The sequence below is a fragment of the Babylonia areolata genome, chromosome 4 (genome assembly GCF_041734735.1).
Source record: "Babylonia areolata isolate BAREFJ2019XMU chromosome 4, ASM4173473v1, whole genome shotgun sequence".
Taxonomy (NCBI): Eukaryota; Metazoa; Mollusca; class Gastropoda; order Neogastropoda; family Buccinidae; genus Babylonia; species Babylonia areolata.
The window spans coordinates 57828578-57836552 of record NC_134879.1 but is presented as its reverse complement, the minus strand read 5'-3'; positions in this window follow the sequence as shown (position 1 = coordinate 57836552).

Here is a 7975-nt window from a genome sequence, read left to right as displayed (position 1 = left end):
GCCCAGCATCGAAAGCCTGCTGATCCAGTGCCAGCTATGCCGGACAGGACATGTTGTCCGCATGACACATAGCAGGATCCCGAAGATGCTTTTGTATGGCCAGCTGAAGGAAGGCCACCGTGAACTTGGAAGACCCTGCAAGCGCTTCAAGGACACCTTGAAGACAAACCTCAAAGCCTGTGACAAAGACATCGCTTCCTGGGAAACTGATGCCCTTGACCGCTGTCGCCTGAGGATGCTGTGCTCTAGTGGCATAAAGACGTTTGAAAACAAGAGAACGCTGGCCATTAAGGAGAAGCGTGAGCGAAGGAAGCAGGGCTCAGCTTCTGGAGATGTTTCCCCTTGCAACACCTGTGGGAAGTGCTGCGCATCCAGAATCGGCCTCTTCTCCCACATGAGGACACACTCCGACAGATAAGCCTGCCTGCCTACTCATCCGTCGGACCGACGGGAGACTCCATCACATATGAGTGACAGAGTAAGGCGAGGTCGTCCGCAAAGTCCAAATCCTGGAGAGTCGTTGCCTCAGATCACCTGATGCCACTGTTGTGATGCGTGCATTTGCTCAGTATCCAGTCTGTGGTGAGGACGAACAGAAATGGAGAGATGTTACATCCATGCTTGACACCTGTGTTGGTAGCAAATCTTTCTGAGCAGCCATTGTTCATCAGCATGGAACGTTTTGAATCCTTATAGAGATCATTGATAATGTTGATGAATTTGCTGGCTATTCCGTGTTCTGCTGCAACATTCCACAAGGTTTACCTATGTGTGGCATCAAAGGCCTTCCGAAAATTGACAAAGTTGATTTCGAAGTGGTCTGCCTTTCTATGCACTCGTCTACGCTGATTTTTAAAGAAATGATCTTGTCTGTGCACCTTTCACGAGGACGAAATTATGTCCGTTCTCATCTGGGATTTTGTCTCTCATTTTCTTTAGTAACATTTTATCAAAGACTTTATCAGCTACTGGTGGAAGGGTAATACTCCATTTATTACAATCTGACAGGTCTCTTTTCTATAGAAGTTTGATCATTACCCCTTGTTTCCATTCCTCAGGGACTTCAGTGTTATTTTTATGCCGCTGTCTTCTGGTTGGCGTCATATTGTGTGTGTATATATGTGTTATGTCTAACTGTGCTAGAAATTATGTATTGTCTTCTGGTTGGCGTCATATTGTGTGTGTATATATGTGTTATGTCTAACTGTGCTAGAAATTATGTATTGTCTTCTGGTTGGCGTCATATTGTGTGTGTATATATGTGTTATGTCTAACTGTGTTAGTCGTATTGTGTGTGTATATATGTGTTATGTCTAACTGTGTTAGTCGTATTGTGTGTGTATATATGTGTTATGTCTAACCCTAGAACAATTGAAACATCCCCAATCTATGAGAGAACAACGTGTGTGAAAACCCGCATTAATGAGCGTACACAGTTTCAAAATTCTGACCTGATAATTATTCATATGTTACACTTGTGTACGTATACGTTTTTTTTGTTTTTTGTTTTTTTTCTTGAATGCTCTATGGATAAGATCAGTGCTAAACCCAAAAAGGACATTTCTCTTTCCTTCCACTTCAACACGCATCTTGATATTCTATATGTATATAATTAAGTAATATTGTGGACTCGTGATGATTTTGACGATCAGTGGTGTCACAAAATTGGCAGTGATGAAGTTAAAAGAACTCGCGAACTGTGGGTGCCGTTCATACCTATAGATTATTGTCCAATCAAGTGACCTTTCTGACTGCGGGCCTCCACTGAGCGCCTGGACTCACGTGCTGGGTTGGGGCATGAGTGGTGGGGGGCGTCAGGTCACTCCTTGTACAGTAAGAAGTGAGGGTCTCCTCTCTCTTGCCCGAACGCCCCTCACTGGTCACCTGCCCCATGTCTTCGTCATCTGCTGACGTCAGGTGTTCAAAGCTCCTGAATTTATCTTGTCGGTTTATTCTGTATTACCTGCCAGTCTTTTCTTGCTGTATTGTTTGAATGGTTATTCTTGAAACTGTTTGTTATATAGAACTGCACTTCTACGTACTCATCAATTTATTTGTTTATGCATTATCTATTTATTCATCAATGTATACATCTATTCATATATTCATATCCATATTAATTGATTGATCAAACCCATGCAGTAAACGACTGACACCATCGATACGATTAAAGTTTTGCAGGTTTTAGTTGAACCGATGTCGACCGCCGTGAAAACAGGATGTGGATGAGGGGTCCACAAGTGGCTGCATAGTGTGTGACTTCTATCTCCCATTGGTGCATAGTATGTGCATTCTATCTCCTACAAGTGGCTGCATAGTATGTGACTTCGATCTCCCATTGGTGCATAGTATGTGCATTCTATCCCCCATTGGTGCATAGTATGTGCATTCTATCTCCCATTGGTGCATAGTATGTGCATTCTATCTCCCACAAGTGGCTGCATAGTATGTGACTTCGATCTCCCACGAGTGGTGCATAGTATGTGCATTCTATCTCCCAATGGTGTATAGTATGTGCATTCTATCTCCCAATGGTGCATAATGTGTGCATTCTATCTCCCAATGGTGCATAGTGTGTGCATTCTATCTCCCAATGGTGCATAGTATGTGCATTCTATCTCCCAATGGTGCATAGTATGTGCATTCTATCTCCCATTGGTGCATAGTATGTGCATTCTATCTGCCATTGGTGCATAGTATGTGCATTCTATCTCCCAATGGTGCATAGTGTGTGCATTCTATCTCCCAGAAGTGGCTGCATAGTATGTCCATTCTATCTCCCATTTGTGCATAGTATGTGCATTCTATCTCCGAATGGTGTATAGTATGTGCATTATATCTCCCAATGGTGTGTAGTATGTGCATTATATCTCCCAATGGTGTATAGTATGTGTATTCTATCTCCCAATGGTGTATAGTATGTGCATTATATCTCCCAGTGGCTGCATAGTACGTGCATTCTATCTCCCAATGGTATGAGGTATAGTCAAAGGTCAGAAGGTCACGAGGTCACGGATAGAGGTCAAGAGGTATAATATGTCAACACAAAATTTCGTTTCAGATTGGAAGAAAAAAATCCTTTCTACGCATTCCAATGGTAATAATATTTCACAACTGGGACGGGCAGAAGAAGTAATAAATATTTCCATTGTCATTGGTTATTGTTAAACATTTATTTTTTGTTCACAACACTATATCACTGATACCTTACGATTTGCGACACTAAAAAATAGCACTGATTTCACCATAAAATCTTATTCTGCTCAGTATGAAAATCGCAATCATGTATACATCTGCCAGGAGTAGCAAAGATGTCAATAATAGAACAACAGTCTGAATCGACTGTTGGGAATATCTTTGAATGGATCTCACGCATCCAAACATTCAATTCACAAATGACAAGGTGTGTAAAAGCTGTTCGGTTTTACACAAATGTACAGGCCTACAGAGAAAAATGTGGCAGGTTAATATGAAAGAGTGAAAACTATTTTCATAGCCCGAGAGATCATGTCGCTGGTTACACAGCGTTGGTGACGGTCAGCCTATTTGTTGGCGCACTGCTTTGCAAAATAACATGGTGCGTGAAAGGCTGCTTTCTTCCTCATGAAGTTGATTTTAATGACATCTCAACAGAACACAAACGTTCAGGCTGTTCATCCCTATTGCCCAAAACAAACTTATATCAAGACACATCAAACTAAATTGTTGTGATGACACCTGCCAGTAAGTGCCAAAGTCCGAATTGAGGCAGCGCAGTTGTGATGACACCTGCCAGTAAGTGCCAAAGTCCGAATTGAGACAGCGCAGTTGTGATGACACCTGCCAGTAAGTGCCAAAGTCTGAATTGAGGCAGCGCAGGTTTTCGGACAGTTTAAGTTTCAGTATTATAAGGAGCGTCAATGCGTACTGACTAATCCATATACGCTACACCACATCTGCTGGACAGATACCAGACCGCAGCATAACCCAACTCGCTATTCATGAATTGTGCACACACACACACACACACACACACACACACACATATATATATATATATATATATATATATATATATATATATATATAATTAGATTTCTTTCTCTGAGTTTTGCCAGAGGAGAACATTTTTATTGACATGGGTTCTTTTTCGTGCGTGCTGTACACGGGACTTCGGTTTATTATCTCATCAGAATGACCAGAAGTTCAGTTTGATTTTCCTGTCAAACTTGGGAGAAAAGGAGAAAGCAGGAATCGAACCCAGTCCCTCACGGGCACTGTATTAACAGATAAACATCTAAACGATTCTGCCACCTTACTCTCTGTTGGACAGGGAATAGGATATGGACAGAATCGATAGTTTGTGAAAACATATTACTGAAAGAAGACAAAGGAGACTGCTGAAATTCATTCACAGAATGTTTGTGCAAAGGCCTTTTAATTCACTGCATGATGTTACATCCCAACACACATTTTTCGGTTCGACAAAGACCTGTTTTCTGAAGGTGAGTAAACAGGGTTCACTGCTATGCTTTGCAGAGTGTGATACTCGCTGATCAAAAACCACTGATCAGTCACGACTTCAGATATTCAAGTCATCTGCCAGTCTGAACGCGGATCGAATGATTAACTTTGTGACATCTGCTGATCAGGCTGTATCTCGTGCACATTGTTCTGAACTTCCTTTTATTCAGCTGCCTGTTGTCACCCAGTATTCTTCGCCTTTTTTCTTCTTTCATAAAAAATAACAATCACACCCTATGCCCTATAGCATTTACCTTCAAGGAATCACACGTGAGCCGTCTAGGTTTCGCCTCTTGTTTCTTTTGTGTTGAATTCATGTAACGTTTAGTTAGCATTTTATTATTCTGTGATGATGATACTAGCCAGCTGGTCCACGACAAATCGAACAAAACATCTTGTCAATTCGAAATTACTGAGATATACATACAGCTTAACATTTACATCTCTTTGTTTCCTTTTTTTCCAGATTTTCTGGGTTCCGCCAACAGTTTTGGTGCTGTCATAGTTGGAGACACATATTTCAAGTTTATAAAGACTGACATCCAAAACCTGTTTTCTCCATACAAAGTGTGTCTGCAAGAAGGAAGGCTGGCCATCCTCAACACAGTGTCTTCTTGGGACACACTGGCTCGTGCTGGGAATCAACACTCCTGGAACGTGGGGCTGAGAATGGCGCATTCTACGTTACCCTGGATGTAAAGCAGCTCTCCTTGTTTCTCTGTCTCTGTATGTCTCTCTCATTGTCTGTTTCTTCTTCTATCTGCAGGTCTGTCTTTCTGTCTCCTCCTCCCCTGCACCCTCTCTATTCCCAGCACCTGCACCACCCTCTCTCTCTCTCTCTCTCTCTCTCTCTCTCAAACAAATATAAGACTGCATCATACGTATTTGTTAAAATGGGTCCGATAAGCCTAGAAAGTCGATCAGAGGAAAACTCACGAAAACACTCTTCATGGACCAAGATGTTGTGAGACCAAAAAGATAAGGAACTCCCATTTTATATGAATAATCATAGACATGCTTCCCAGGTGGAAACAACAAATCTCATTACATATGAATTGTGTTGACTGGATCCTTTGTCAAATATATAATGAAAAATAAACAAAAAATCTTCAGGCTTCAACCTCAATATAGATATTTCGATCACGTCTCATTACCTCCGTTGGTTACTGATTTTTTTAAACACTTTTTCAGCTAGCCCATACAGCTAAAGGATCGGTTGAATATGCTAAAAGCACTGATCTTTAATACACTGCTAGACACCCAAGAAAGCCTAAAAGCTAAACCAGGATCCTTTTTATTGATTTCAGCTCTGTATTTTGCACAATGAATCATACCATCAAAGCTGTATATTAAATTTAAAGAATCCTTGTTGCTTGAATGAGTTTGGAAGTAGATCTTTTTTTCTTTTTCTTTCTTAAGATGCAGACCACAAGTCGTTAAGTTGGTGATCTCTCCACCTCCTCCTGTATACTCAACACAGGCGTCCCACAAAGTTGTTTTACATCCCCACATTGTTTACATATAACTGTTCATCTCATGAGGGGGAGGGCATAAAACGATAAAGAGGTCAAAATATTTTTATTGTTACGTTTTCTAAATTTCTTATTCACAAAACTTTTATCTGACATGGGTCACACTGACTGATAGCAGTTGTTGTTTTTTTTATATTATTTTTAGTTCACACAGGAACTGCTTTCTGCTCAGTATGGAAGTTATGTCTGTGCACACATCTGCCAAGAACTGCAAAACTCTGTCAAGCCATGGGACATTAACTCAAATATACTACGGGATTTTTTTTAAACGGATTTCTCGCATCTAAGTCATAATATTTCAAAATATGTCTCAAGACACAGACAGGCGATTGTGTTTTAAACTCACTGTGAAGGTCTTACACTATCAACGTTCACCGAAGTGGGCGTTAATCAGTACACGTTGCGAAGCAGTCTTCTTTTTCTGCATATTCATAGTGAATCAGCTCATCTGTACATCGATTTTCGCGATAATACATATTTGAAAGGAGGCTTAGGAAGTCGCCAGATTTTATTCAGAGAATGGTTTGTGTATAGGTATCATCACTTACTGTAAAATGTCAACATGTAACAAATCAACAAATCTTCGGTACAGAATCTGTTGGTCTTATTTCTCATTACGCATGTGCATTTGAATAGTGTTGGTTTTTTTTCTTTTGTTTTGATTTTTGTTGTTGTTTTTTTTCTAAACGACATCAACTTCCTAAGATTCCAACAACGGGCAGCCGTTCTTTTGGAATGACGATGTACGGATCATCGTTTTTCCAAAAGAACTAGACTTGTCCGGAATGACTATCAAAATGTGTTTGGTGATTTTGTAATGATTTGACGGACGCAATAGCCGAATGTTTAAAGCATTGAACTTTCATTCTGAGGGTCCAGGGTTCGAATCTCGGTAACGGCGCCTGGTGGGAAAAGGGTGGAGATTTTTCCGATCTCTCAGGTCAACATATGTGCAGACCTTCATGTGCCTGAACCCCTTTGAGTGTATACGCAAGCAGAAGATCAAATACGTACCTTAAAGATCCTGTAATCCATGTCAGCGTTCAGTGGGTTATGGAAACAAGAACATATCCAGCATGCACACCCCCGAAATAGGAGTATGGCTGCCTACATGGCGGGGTTAAAACGGTTATACACGTAAAAGCCCACTCGTGTACATACGAGTGAACGTGCAGCCCATGAACGAAGAAGAAGAAGTTAGGATTCATCAAAGCCGAAAATTAATGTCGTAATGAAGACAGGGAAGGTTTGAAAGTCATAAATCTCAATTATAATCGAAAAAAACAATGAAATGCCGATCGATGTGACGTGCTTAAGATAGAATTGTTCTGGTTTTTAGTACATACAATTAATAAAAACAGTTTGGATCGTTATGCATGAACTGGTAACCATCTCTCTCTAACCCCTAAAACCCGGTGTTTCCGGTGTTGTTACCGTCCAGCAGGAAACACACGTGAGCCATGAAGGTTTTGCCTCTGCTAACTGTGTATTTTTCAAAAAGCCATCAACCTGTTATAAAATTAGCAACAACCAACTTTGCTTCTTATGGCTGACAACATAACTATCAAAGTTTCTCTTCTTTTTTCAGGTACAAATTTATACCTGTTTGGGACGATGGAACGATAGCATACTACATTCACACCTGGAACATGTCTTACAGGAAACTAAACAATCGTTGCTTCTCATTCAGCCGCAATTTTGTCTCAAATGGTCGCTGTCGAAATAACTTGCATTCTCTCAGTCCTGTCATTTGTGAATATAACTTTGGCAATACTTCTCACCCAAGCAGATCGAACACGACGCAGAAAGCAACAACAGACACAAGTGTGGAGCAAACTACTGTGAACCACAAAATCAGAATAAAACGTTCGAACAGTTTTCCATCGTGGATAAACACAACCCAGTGCCCTGGTCAACACTTCACATTCCAGTTTCTTGCC